This window comes from Glycine soja, chromosome 3 (assembly GCF_004193775.1).
Source record: "Glycine soja cultivar W05 chromosome 3, ASM419377v2, whole genome shotgun sequence".
NCBI classification, from domain to species: domain Eukaryota; kingdom Viridiplantae; phylum Streptophyta; class Magnoliopsida; order Fabales; family Fabaceae; genus Glycine; species Glycine soja.
In genome coordinates this window covers 6,750,215-6,765,169 of record NC_041004.1, presented here as the reverse complement: position 1 = coordinate 6,765,169, position 14,955 = coordinate 6,750,215, and the positions used below count along the sequence as shown (strand labels likewise).

The 14,955-nt window shown below is 37.9% G+C and overlaps 1 pseudogene; it reads right to left on the bottom strand.

Annotated features, from left to right (window-relative positions):
* Positions 1-11,674: 11,674 nt before the first annotated feature.
* On the bottom strand, positions 11,675-13,266 carry LOC114404885 (annotated as a pseudogene).
* Between the last annotated feature and the right edge of the window lie 1,689 nt (positions 13,267-14,955).

Below are 14,955 nucleotides of genomic sequence, written 5' to 3'. Positions count from 1 at the left end.
TCAAATTTGGACATATCTTTATAAGTCTTCCAAATTAAAATTTGCATTTTTATAGTTTCTCACAGTTGTGAAATACTTTTTACAGTCATGTTTGCCATAAAAAAAATTGTCGTGCATCGTGTATCCAGATCGCCAAAAATCAATTATCAAGAAGCATTAAAAAAACATTTCGCAAACAAGAGGGACTTAAAAAGTTACAAATTTTAATTTGGAAACTAAAAAATACAAACTCTTAAATTTAAGGGACTAAAAATATATTAAAACCAAATACTATTTACTACTTTGGCCCCCTCAAATTAATTGGTGATGCCAAGCTACTGTCTAGTAGTGATATATAGCTCAATAGTTTTCAGCTGTCATCAACTAGGTCATATGTGATACGTGCTGCTGGGTAACTCTGGTTTTCGAGGACTAGAACCCTCCGAGAAGAAGAGAAAGGAAGAGAACAATGAAGGTAAAGGAAAATTCTCATTCATTCATGATTCTGATTGTATTATTACATGCTTATTTATACTATTCTTCCCTAACGGAATTCTTATCTTTTTATGCCTAAGGGATGATTCCATAATCAAGTTGGTTATCCTTGTCTCCTGCCTTTCGATAAAATCACCAAGGATGGAAATGCTGTCATGAACCTTCAGATGTAATCTCTGAGGTATGCGGGCTTTGATGTTTTTCTTTTGGGCTTTTCTTCTTTCTGCACCTCCCCTGTTTGATCATGCTTTGCTTGTTTTGCTTGTTGTACCCCTGGTATTGCTTCCGTATCACCCTGCGGCCCTTGGGAAATCACGTTGTCCTCAAGGTGGTAGTCGTGGCAAAGCTGGGACCAATCCTCCCAAGACGTCTCGTCTGGGGAAAGGCCCTGCCACTGCACTAAAACCTCCCATGACTGATGAGGAGATGATGATGAACGACGATAATCTAAAATGGCGCCAGGAGTAATGATGGGTTGATCATTGTGAAAGTGAGAAGGAAGGGTGGTTATGTGGGTATTATCGGGGGAACCATGAAACGGTTTGAGCAAGGAACAGTGGAAAACCGGGTGAATTTTGGCGCCCTTAGGGAGTTTTAAACGGTAAGCAACTTTGCCAATCTGCTCTATGATCTGAAAAGGGCCATAAAATCTTTTGCTTAGCTTTCCGGCGACCGGAGAATCTTTTGATGAAGTTTGACGGTGGGGACGAAGCTTAAGCAGAACCCATTGACCGAGGTCAAAGTGGATATCTCGGCGTTTTCGATCAGCTTTTTCCTTCATGGTGGTCTGTGCCTTGAGCAATTTCTTGCGGATAATGGCAAGTGTGTCATCCCAGCAAAGTAACATGTCACCCATTCGAAGTCCCAGCAAGATAATCCGGAAAATTGAGCGGTTTGCGTCCAAAGGTGATCTCGAATGGTGTAGCCCCAGTAGCTACATTCCACGATGTGTTATGCAACCATTCGGCCCATGGAAGGAACTGCCCCCACTTCGTCAGACGTTTATGAACAAAGGCGCGTAAGTATTGCTCAATGATTCTGTTGAGTACCTCCGTCTGGCCATCACTCTGAGGGTGATAGGCGGAGCTCAGGCATAACTGGGTGCCACTGCGCCGAAAAAGTTATTGCTAGAACTTGCTGATAAACAGGGGATCTCTATCGGAAAGCAAACTGCGAGGAACGCCATGGAGTTTGACAACAATATCTAAAAATAATGAAGCTACCATAAGAGTAGTGTGAGCAGTGGGGAGCATTCCCAGATGTACGCCCTTAGAAAATCGGTCGACGACCACGAGGATTGTGGTGTGGCCATGATACGCCGGCAATCCGACGATAAAATCCAATGAAAGGTCCTCCCATGGTCTGTGGGGCACCGACAAAGGGCATAAGAGGCCGGCCATTTTCTTTGTTTCATATTTCGTGAGTTGACAGTCGACACAGTTAGTGATGAACTGGGTGATGTCATATCGGAGACCAGACCACGTGAAATTCTCGAAAATGCTAGCCAAAGTCTTCGTAATTTCGCGAGAAGTGTCTGAATAATGGGAATTGTGCGAGGTAACCAAATACGAACGCGATGAAGGATGAGCTTGTCAGTAAGGGAGTAATGGGGATATTTGGCCAGATTGTCCACAATCTCGCGACGGTGCTGAATATACTCAGGATGATGATGAAGTTGATGATGAAGTTCCTCGAGGAAATTGAAACAAGGAACTGAAAGCATCATAGAACAAGAAGACTCCATTTCCGGTAGCCGCGACAGAGCATCAGCAGCCTGGTTATGTGTGCCGGAACGATATTGAATTTCATAATCGTACCCCATGAGGCGAGCAATGTACATATGTTGTTCGAGAGTTTGAATCACCTGAGTGAGGAGCTCTTTTAAGCTTCGGTGATCAGTGATAATGAGAAACCGGCGACCAAGTAAATATTGACGCCACTTTTTAATGGCAGCAGTGGTGGCAAAGAGTTCCCGGACATAGGTGGACGATCGAAGGAGCTTGGCACTGAAAGGCTTACTAAAATACGCGATAGGATGGCCCTTCTGAGACAACATGGCACCCATTCCAATGTCGGAAGCATCCGTCTCGACGGTGAATGGTGATTGAAAATCAGGGAGTGCTAAAACTGGAGCAGTTGACAAAGCGAGCTTCAACTGGTCAAAAGCAGATTGGGTCGTAGACGACCATTGAAAGGGGTTAATGGTGGTTGCCTTGACCAAAGGGGCAGCAATCGTAGCATAGCCTCGTATAAATCTGCGATAGAAACCGGCCAATCCCAAAAAATTGTGTAAGGCCTTCGTTGTTCGAGGAGGCGGCCATTGTTGAATAGCTGCAACCTTCGCGGCAAAGGGTTCAACACCTCTTTGAGAGACCATGTGTCCGAGATATTCAACTTGAGTTTGCGCGAAAGAACATTTCGAGAGTTTTAATGTAAATTGATGAGTCAACAATACCTGAAAAGCAAGCTCTAAATGTTGCAGGTGGTCGTCAATGGAGGTACTATATATAAGGATATCGTCGAAGAAGACGATGATGAATTGACAGAGATATGGCCGGAAAATGGAATTCATGGTGGCCTAAAATGACGATGGGGTGTTGCAGAGTCCGAACGGCATCACTTTGAATTCATAGTGGTCGTGATGCGTTCGAAAGGCCGTTTTAGGAATATCATCAGGATGCATGCGAATCTGATGATAACCTTGGAGCAAATCGAGCTTCGAAAAGTAACTGGCGCCTCCTAATTCGTCCAAGAGCTCGTCCACAGTCGGAATTGGAAACCGGTCACGCATCGTCAAGGCATTTAAAGCACGGTAGTCGACGCAGAAGCGCCAAGAGCCATCGTGCTTCTTGACCAACAGCACGGGTGAGGAAAACGGGTTTGTGCTTGGTTATATGAAGCCTCGCTGCAACATGTCATCAACCTGATTCTCAATTTCTTGCTTCTGATAATGGGGGTATCGGTACGATCTGACGTTGACCGGAGAAGCTTGAGGGAGCAAATGTATATGATGGTCAGTGTCGCGAATTGGGGGTAGAGTTGTAGGAGGGTGAAAGAGGCTCTCATATTTAGAGATGAGTGGTTGAACAACAGGGGGTGGTTCTTGGTTGTTGAGGGAGGACGGAGGAGAAAATAATGTGATGTGGTAAAAGGTAGCTTCACTGTGAGTGCGACAGAGGCGTTTAATTTGTAATGGAGAAAGTGCATGCAACGAAGCATCAATGTCTCCCTGTAGCGTGATCAATTTCTCATTATAGAAGAATTGCATGGCTAAAGTGCTGTAATCTGTGAGGATTGGGCCCAGAGACTTGAGCCATTGTACGCCGAGAACCACATTAGCACCGGAGAGGGGAAGCACATAAAGGTCAACAATGAATTCGGTGGATTGAATGATGATGGGAATGGATTCGCAAATGGAGAAGCATTGAAGATGTTGACCATTGCCCACCATAACACGTAATGGTGTGGTGGGTCGCGTAGAGAGGCCCAATTGATCCATAAGTTGGTGCTGAATGAAATTGTGGGTGCTGCCGCCGTCCACCAGCAGCACCACATTGCGACCGAAGATGGTAGCCATGAAACGCAGAGTTTCGGGAGCAATATGACCCGCCAGGGAGTTAAGGCTAAGTTGGGCCGGGTATGGGTCCAGGTCGGGAAGTGTTTTGGGGTTCGGGTCTGGGCCTGGGTCAAAAGTATCTATATGAGGTGGGTTAGGGTCATCTTCCCCCTCTGCGATTAAGAGAAACACCCAAGAGGCGCAGCGATGCCCTCGGTGGTATTTCTCATCGCAAGAGAAGTAGAGACCTCTCTCACGATGAGAGGCTATCTCTTCGGAGGTGAGACGTTTGAAGGGTGGGGGAGGATTTGGGCGTGGGGGTGGCGAGAGAAGAGGTGGAAGGCGGTTAGGTCGAATGGGGTTAGGGTTAGGAAGTGGTGGTGGTCGAGGGCGGGGTGGCGGGGGTGGGGGACGATGGTCGGAGAGCTTGTATTCTTGAAGACGGGCGAGACCAGCAGCTTGGTAGATGGTGAGAGGTTGATGAGCTTGAACCTCTCGACGTATCTCCGAAAGGAGGCCGGAGACGAAGCAGCTGAGGAGAAACAGTGGAGGAACGTCGACAACGCGATTCGCTAAGTCCTCAAACTTTGCCAGGTAAGTCGCGACTAAACCCTTATGCATTAGCTTGCATAGAGCCCCTGTAGGGTCCTCATATTGCGATGGTGCGAACCTCGTTTGGAGGGCTTGCAGGAAAACAGGCCAGGAAGTGAATTGACCATTGCTGGTCATCCACTGAAACCAGGCCAAGGCTCTTCCCTCCATATAGAAGGAGGCAATTGTGAGTCTGTCATATTCTGGAGTCCCATGATACTCGAAGAATTGCTGGATTTTGAAAATCCACCCGAAAGGGTCAGTGCCATCGAAACGAGGCACATCTAATTTAAGTCTGTGGTTCTATGCAGGAATTGGGTTTAGAGAAGGAACGATGTAATGGAGGCTGATACGGTGGATGCTGTGGAGATGAATGAGTAACATGTTGAAGGAGGTCATTGATTTTGTTGGTTAAGGTGAGTTGTTGGTTGGTAAGGCAAATAATGAGTTCCTCAAGCTTATCTGGGGAAGAAGAAGCCATGAAAGTGACAACGAGAGCACTAGTTGATACATGCTGCTGGGTAACTCTGGTTTTCGAGGACCAGAACCCTCCGAGAAGAAGAGAAAGGAAGACAATAATGAAGGTAAAGGAAAATTCTCATTCATTCATGATTCTGATTGTATTATTACATGCTTATTTATACTATTCTTCCCTAACGAAATTCTTATCTTTTTGTGCCTAAGGGATGATTCCAGAATCAAGTTGGTTATCCTTGTCTCCTGCCTTTCGATAAAATCACCAAGGATGGAAATGCTGTCATGAACCTTCAGATGTAATCTCTGAGGTATGCGGGCTTTGATGTTTTTCTTTTGGGCTTTTCTTCTTTCTGCACCTCCCCTGTTTGATCATGTTTTGCTTGTTGTACCCCTGGTATTGCTTCCGTATCAATATGAAACAATAGCCACCTTGCACATCTCTCTTTTTCTACTATTGGTATAGAAGCAAGCTATCAGTTTAAAAAATAACATCTGTTAGACACAGTTCAGCTATAGTTATAATCGCCCATCTAAAAGCAGCAACCTCTGCTTCCTTTGATCCCAACAGGTTCAGAAAAATATGTTGTAGGCTTGTAGCTGCTATGACATTTCGTCCTTGATCCGGAACAATCAGGCTGATACCCGTGTCTATGTTGTTTCTATTTGCAGTATCAAAATTTGCTTTATAAAACCCTACCGCGGGAGCTTTCCATACCACAGTCTCTTGTTGACCTTCTCTCCTGTTGATTGGCCGATAGGGTTGGCAGGCATAGCTTGGAACATTTTGCATATATATAACCTTATTGCATTTCATCCTCTGATCCTTGAAAACACACTGGTTTCTACTAAACCACAATGACCATGCTCAACCACAAAACATTGCTTTGCCTTCCTCATCCAAGTTGGTAACCACATCCTGAAACCAAGCTTTGAAATAACACTACCCCAAAAATGACCTTTTGCTGACAAATTTATAGTGCCAACAATACAATTTCCAATAAATACTTTCTAATCTACATGTCTTAGTGGCTAATAAATTTAGGTCAACAAATACTAGTATTTACTCTAAATTAAATTAATGGTTTGTAAAGATAATTTATTTTCATAACATATCCGCATCCACTTATGTGATTTTCATTTGCAATATTTTTTTTTTATTTTTCATTTCTCCAGTTTATGTCCCCCCCTGCTTTAATTTTGATCTTTGTATTTTACAAAAAATCTCATACTTCCACTCTCATGTTTCTCTTTTTGTTGATTCCATAACCCTCCACAACCACAAGCCACTCCTCCCCCTCCCTCCGCCGAACATCACTGTCTCCACCATAACTTGCCCAGATCGATCATCGTCTTCATCGATTCTGCCACCAGCCAACGCTTCTCCTATGACAATCTCATCCATCATGCTGAAAACCTAGCTTCCATACTTACTTTTCTTGATTTGGATGCGACCTCTCTATTTTCTTAATCTCTCTTATCTGCACGATCTCTCTCTCTCTCTCTCTCTCTCCTCAAAGGTGAGCCTCAAGCACTAGATTTGAATCCTTTGTTAGAATCACAGGGTAATTTTTCACTATATGAATTTATCATTGAATGGTTTCAACTTGTAATCACAGATTTTGTGCTTCAATTGATGGTGGTCTCCATTTCTCATTCACATTCTCTTTTTGCAATCTTATTAGCAATTCATTCTCAGTAAGTTTTTGTTGCAGTTTATTTTTATAGTGATTAAAGGATTTTAGCCAAATGGAAATTATGTTATTCCATGGTTCTTATGATTTTATAAATTATCTTAGTGTTCTTATTTTTGTTTTTGTTACTGATAACTGCGAAATATAAGCTAATTTAATAGTCAATTTGGATTAATAAGTGGGTATAATTTATTTATTTTATTACTATTTTTAATGAAATAATGAAAAAATTAACATCTTTGCTATTTTTAATCAGCATAATTCAAAAGAAGAAGAATTGAACTGTTTTAGAGGGAATTCGACAAAAAATTGTGAAGAAAAAGAAGAATTGGATAGCTTGCTCAGCGTGTAATCCAGGCCCACCGCGCAACACTTACTTAGTGGGCAGTTCCAGGCTTAGCGTGTAATCTCACATCTTTGTTGGACAAATGGTCTCAGTTATCTTAAGAAGGGGTGAATTAATTTCCCACTAACAAACTTTTAATCCCTTTCTAAATGAGATAGGCTCAGAATGCAGAAGAAACAACAATCAATTTAATAATGTTCTTTAAACATGCAAGACAAAATTGATTGCAACAAAATAAATGAGATAAGGGAAGCGAGAAATACAAACTTGATTTATAATGGTTTGGCCACTTCTCGTGTCTATGTCCGGTACTCAAGTAACCCACTTGAGATTTTTCACTATCTTTGTAAAACTCCTTTTACAAAGTCAGAATCACACAGGGACAACCCTTTCCTTGTGTTTAGAATTCCTTACAACCTAAGAGATCCTCGGTCCCTTAATCAATCTCTTTGAATAAGAAGAAAGAAGAGAAATTCTCTCTTTAAGAGAAGGATGTTACTATTGAAGATCTTGTAAGAATCCTTATAGATTTTTGCAAGTGTTTGGCCAAGGATTTCTTTTAAGAGAGCATTTGACAATGAAGTTCTCTTGGAATATCTCTCTCATCCTTTTTGAAGTCAGGCACACACATATATATAGGTCCTTCGTGCCTTTTCAAAATGGTTTGAAGAGATGTGTCTTTTCAAAAAGATTTTTCTGAAATTCTTTACTGGTTCCGGTAATCAATTACACAGTTATATTTTGAAGGGTCATGACTTTTGAACTTGAATTTCAAGAGTTCCATTGTTGGTAATCGATTACAAGTTCAAAAATCAAATTGAAAACCCTTATTAACAGCTATTTTTTCAAACTTCCCTTCTGGTAATCGATTACATTGCCTGGTAATCGATTACCAGAGCCTTGGGTGACTTTGAAACCCTTTGTTTTGAGGCAAGGCTTGATCTTGAAGAAATCATGAAGCAAGACTTTGTTTGTTGAATCAATCTTGTATTAATCTAGAAACAATGTTTATCCTTTGAAGCGGCCTTGTTTGATTCTTCTTTGGCATCATCAAAATCATGTATACATACATTCACATTCTCTCCCTTTTTGATGATGACAATCAAGCGACTTCTTTTTGACATCATCAAAACATACATGATTCACATTCTCCCCCTTTTTGATGATGACACTCATTATATAGCAAATTCTTTTCTACATCATCAAAACCTACATGATTTACATTTTCCCCCTTTTTGATTATGACAACTACATGTAGATTAGGAGCAACAACAAAAAATATCTATTTGTATATAATTTACTCCCCCTTGATTTTGCAATGATTGCTTATATGAGACAGTTGAAGATTTCATAGATTTCATATATAAAAAGTTGTCTCATAAAGAATAGATAATTTCCCTTACTCTCTTATCTTTTATCTATCTCTCCCCTTTTATCAACATCAAAAGCAAATCATGAGCAGAGAGGAGAAAACCACTTGTTGCAATGTATGAGAGTCAAGTGATACCAAAAGGCATTAAAACAGACTATTTTACACCGACAAAAATACATATTCACTATAAAACAATCAAAAGATGTAAAAAAAAATTATCTAAACTAATCAATAATAAACATAACCTTCAAACACAATCATCAAAATTGTAAACTCAATCAAAAACAATTATAAAAAAATTATCAAAGACAATCAAAACTCAATCAAGAACAATCATTAAAAACAATCATCAAAGACAATCATTAAAAACAATCATCAAAGACAATCAAAACTCAATCAAGAACAATCACAAGAAAATAATCATCAAAGACAATAAAAAACTCAAACAGAAAACAAGCATCAAAACTCAAACAAAAGTTAACAATCATAGGAAAAAATAATCAAAAGTAATCAATAAAAAATAAGTGACCTTTTTGGTATCATTGATATCATTTGTTGGGCTTAATGATCAAGTGGCATTTGTTTGTTGTCTCCATAAATCTCATATTCACAATTTTTAGCAGAAATATGAATATCCTTTGATGCATATCCCACCATATGTTTGGAGCAACTACTATCAATGTATCAACTTTGCTCTTCTCCGCTTTCATAGTCTTTTAACATGAGACCCAGATTTATAATTTTATTTTTTGGATCACTTGAAGAATTTATGTCATTATCTTTCCAAGTGATGTATGCTTTCTTTTCTTTGAAATTCCTCTTGTCGGATATTTTCATTCTTCTTTTAAAGTCAGGACACTCAAATCTCATTTTTCATCCTTCTTCTTTCTTCTTTCATCATCATTCCATTCTTCACTAGGTTTTTTTTATAGTTGCATTTCTCTCTACCATTGTAGGAATAAAAGGGTGAAATTCAATGGCTTCCCATATCTTTAAATCTATGGCTTCAATAAAGATCTGCATTCAGGTTTTCCAATAGTGATAATCCTCGCCATTGAACATAAGAGGCCCCTATTAATAAAATTTTCCTTAGGAAATGGAAAGTTAGATGAGGAGGCCATATCTATTCTTGAAAGTTTTTAAACTTTATACAAGAATCCTGCTCTGATACCACTTGTTGGACAAATGGCCTCAGTTATCTTAAGAAGGGGTGAATTACTTTCCCATTAACAAACTTTTAATCCCCTTCTAAATGAGATAAGCTCAAAATGCAAAAGAAGTAACAATCAATTTAATAATATTTTTTAAATATGCAAGACAAAATTGATTGCAACAAAATAAATGAGATAAGGGAAGAGAGAAATGCAAACTTGATTTATACTGGTTCGGCCACTTCTTGTGCCTACATCCACTACTCAAGCAACCCACTTGAGATTTTTTACTATCTTTGTAAAACTCATTTTACAAAGTCTGAACCACACAGGGACAACCCTTTCCTTGTGTTCAGAATTCCTTACAACCTAAGAGACCCTCGGTCCCTTAATCAATCACTTTGAATAAGAAAAAAAAAGAGGAATTCTCTCTTTAAGAGAAGGATATTACAATTGAAGATCTTGTAAGAATCCTTATAAATTTTTGCAAGTGTTTGCCAAGGATTTCTTTTGAGAGAGTATTTGACAATGAAGTTCTCTTGGAATATCTCTCTCATCCTTTTTGAAGTAAGACACACACACACATATATAGGTCCTTCGTGCCTTTTCAAAATGGTTTAAAGAGATGTATCTTTTCAAAAAGGTTTTTCTGAAATTCTTCACTGGTAATCGATTACAGGTTTATGATAATCGATTACACAGTTATATTTTGAAGGGTCATGACTTTGGAACTTGAATTTCAAGAGTTCTGTTGCTGGTAATCGATTACAAACATATAGTATTCAATTACAGGTTCAAAAATCAAATTAAAAACCCTTATTAACAGCTATTTTTCAAACTTCCCTTCTGGTAATCGATTACACTGCCTGGTAATCGATTACCAGAGCCTTGGGTGACTTTGAAACCTTTTGTTTTGAGGCAAGACTTGATCTTGAAGAAATCTTGAAGCAATGCTTTGTTTGTTGAAACAATCTTGTATTAATCTAGAAGCAGTGCTTATCCTTTGAAGCGGTCTTGTTTGATTCTTCTTTGGCATCATCAAAATCATGTATATATACATTCACAATCTTAAATCTTAAATACAGATAAAAAGGAAGACAAGTTAGTTTTTGGTGTACCATTCATAAAAATGTTCTACAACGATAACATGTGACAATGAAATTTTAACCATTTTTCTCATTACTTTTTTTCTTTTGTCACCTCCATTGCTGCTATTAGTCTGGTCCTCATATGATCATGACCAAATAATTAGAAAAAAAAATCCAAATCCCACATTGACTAGAAATAGTGTCAAGACAGAGCATATAAGGTAAGGGCAACCCTCACTCTATGAGCTAGCTTTTAGGGTTGAGTTAGGCCTCAGTTTTCTACTTGGTATCAGAGCCTATCCTAGATCCATTCAAAAGGACCACGCACCAATCCCAAAGAGTGTCGGGCGTGAGGGGGTGAATTAGAAAAAAAATCAAAATCCCACATTGACTAGAGATAGTGTCAAGACAGAGCATATAAGGTGAAGGCAACCCTCACTCTATGAGCTAGCTTTTAGGGCTGAATTAAACCCCAGTTTTCTACTCAAATAAGTCAGTAGGCAAGATGAGAAGGAAATCCAAATTCTTTATATTTCAAAGATATGCACAAAAGACAATTTTTAGTTTTTACTTTCTACTATAACATTGTATTGATTAATTCTATCAGTTGCACATAATAGAAGAAGACTCATGTAACCACATTTTAACCAAATGTCAATCTGATTAAACCACTTAACTAGTAAACCATTAAATCAGGCTAACATTAATCTATGAAAAATAAGGCACCTATAGGACGTGTTTCCCTAGGTAAAGCTATGCAATTGTAGAGACACCTTAAAGTTCTCGATGTAACTAACTTTAATTTCAAATTTGTTCTTGTTTTTATTTTTCTATAAAATGTTGCCTGGTCCTCTCCTACTATAACTCCCACTGCTCTTCATGAATTTATCTTTTTTCATTAAATTAAATTAAATTTGGTTAGTGATCATCCATTGGAAAAACAACTAATCATACCTCCTCTGGGCTAAGCTCAAAAGTTCTTCCACCAATAGTAAAGGACACTACAGGTAATGAAGAGATATTCCCACAGTCAACAGCTGATTCTCCCATCGGGCTAGGCATTTTATCGCAAAGCTGCAATGTCATCATGAGGCAATAAATCAAGAGATGCAGCAGGATGCCTGAATAGAAAAAAGACAACTGACTCACCTGGTTGATGTAACTTAGTATCTGATCTTGTGTCTGATTTCGGCTCAGTTGGTTCTGCATCCAAACAATAGCCATCTCACACGTAGGACAAGCAGCACCATGATGATCACCCGATGATTTTCTTTCATTCTCATCCACAACACTCTTGATCCCCACACTGAAGGGAGGAAGGAACAAATAATAAAATGAAAATTTTACATAAAATATACTATACTATTTAAATAAACGACCAAAGATTCAAGGAATTAAAATATCTTTGGGACTCACTCAACACCACGAGTCCCATCAAAGCACACAATCCAATTCGGGAACAGATCTTCTTCGGCTGTGTCTAAAAGGTGTCAAGTGAAAAAATCAGATCTTTCAAACATACCCACTCATGACCATAGGCAAGAATCTAATCAACCAAATTTATATGAATCTCAATTCAGTCAGACAGAAAGTTCAAGCAATATATCTACTTTCCCTTATCCCCATGACTTTGTAAACTTGTTTTTCCATGTGACAAAGATGCAAACAAAAACTAGTTAATCATAGAGATGCATTAATTATCCAACTCAAAATGGGAAAGAGATTTTGCTAGTCACATTTGTGGCATAAAATATTAATGTGAAGTATTCATTATTTTTGCTAAAAAATATCCGAGTAGCCACACATAGATTAATGAACCTCAGATTCAAGCAAATTTAGTAAACTCACATGACAATAGATGAAAGATGCATGCCACACAAATCTACAACTGATGACACAGGGTTATATATTAAATATTTACATTCTAATATGATAAATTGAAGACGGCATACATACACTTTGAGGATCCAAATAAGATATTCTGCCAAAACCTTAACTAAATATATCTTAATTAATTAGGTTAAACAATTTTAAAAAAATGAGATCTTAATCATTTTCATTAATTTTAAAATGACTATAAAAGTGTTAAACAAATTATTAACAAATTTAATATTACAATTAAATTAATTAAATATTGTTTAATATGTAATGAGAAATCTTGTAACACGTATACAATAAGAAAAAGTTTAGTTTTAATATATACTATTAATATAATTTATTTTTACATTACTAATCAATTAAAATATATTAAATATGATTTTTTAAAATAATTATTATAAATATTAATTTTTTTTGCGAAGGGGTGGCGATAGGGGCTTCATCATAGGATTTTTTATGAAGGGTCAGCAAAGAAGGGAAGTTCGACTAACCATAACAGTGTGCGCCACACCAATATCTCTTGGATTTGGGCATGTGGACCCATTCCCCAAACCCTACACCACCATCGTGTCGTCACGCCACCACCCAGGCCCCCAACACCAGTGCTCCAATCCCATCCTTCACCCACCACTCCAACTCCATCACTACCACCTTATCCCACCCAAACAACACCAAGAACTAGATAAGAGAACAAATGACTCAAGAACCATCACCTCCACCTTAACCCACAAGTTCAAATCGGAGAACCATCACCACCACCTTAAACACCAACATTGAAAACAATGGAGAACCAATGACTTGCTATGACCAACAATTTTCTTCTGAGAAACCCTTTAGGGATGAAGCATAGCGTAGAGTCAAAAGTGAAGAAGAAGAAGAAAGGGAAATAGTTTTATTTTTAAAAATAGTGATAAATATAGTGGCACTTAAAAATCACCACTAGTTGCAAACAAAATTTTTTGGTATTTGCAATCCCTGTAAGAATTAATGTCTCATGTGAGAGACATGTGACTTATGTAGGGACTAATAAGTAAATAATTAACGATTAAGGGCTAAATTGTAATTGGACTTAATAGGAGAAGTTTCTAGAACTAACTGCTACTTGATGGGAGTAGTGGTTATAAAAGGGACTTAATACCCACTAACGTGAAATAAGGTCCCCTTCCTGACCAGAAAGTGTTCTCTCTCGCCCATAGTCATCACGAACGGAGAGAGGCAGAAAAGAAAGGCCTAAGGAAGTGAAATCTTATTTCTAATGGAGAGAAGTTCCTATGGAGAAAGGTACAAGTCTTCCTATAGATAAAGGTACACATCATTATCTATTCTTGTTTATTGATTGTTTGTGAGAACCATAGGTTTCAAGATCCTGTTGTTTCCTATCATTGATAGTTTAGGAAACCCGTTAAGAATTTTTACATGTGGTATCAGAGCATGTGTTATGAAATTTATGATTCTCCAAGAATGATTTAATTTCTCCCAATTATGCATGAACCCTAATTATGAAATTTAGGGATAATTTAATTTCTTCAAATTATGCATCAAACCTAATTATGAAATTTAGGAATTTTAATTTCTATTACATGTATTTTCAATTAAAGTACATGTTTGGATAGTGTGTTTTTGGCATTAATTATGTTTTTCCGCTGCAAAGTATGAAATTTTGTATGAAAGAAATATTATACAAAACTTCAAAGAGAAAGCTTCTGCTGCCAATTTTATTTCTAATGGAGAAAGTTGCCTTTCCATTAACGTTATTTATATATTAAATTATGGAGAAAGAATGACGCACTATGCTGTGAATTGGTTTTGTAAAGTTGTGCGGCTGCATGTACCTTTCTTTCAATTCCAATTGAAAAGCTGCCGCTACCCATACCTACCTTGTAGGAGAATTAGAAATTTTGGATATTGCTATTTGCAACCCATTTTGCTATTTCCAGTCCCACTTGTGTTTTTTTTTAGAAATTATTATTAAATGTAATTGAAGGATTGAAAGTTTACATCCTGTAATTAAATTAACGTGAATGCTTTGAAATTATTGGTAGCAGTAAATATATGTATATGCTACATATTTGCTTGAACGTGTTTGAATGCAAAAACATAAATAAATACAAATATTATTTTATGGCTTGGAACGAAATTAATAGAATGGCTATGAATTGTTAATAGCAATAAGTATGTACAGGCCATATATATTTGGTTGGAATTAAATGTATGTTGAATTTGTTAGTCACCAAAGTGGCCAAATTTGTAAGGTTATTTAATTCCACCTTAATGATTATTCCAATCATTCATAGAATAATGGATGCTAAATTATATGATTATTGGTTTATG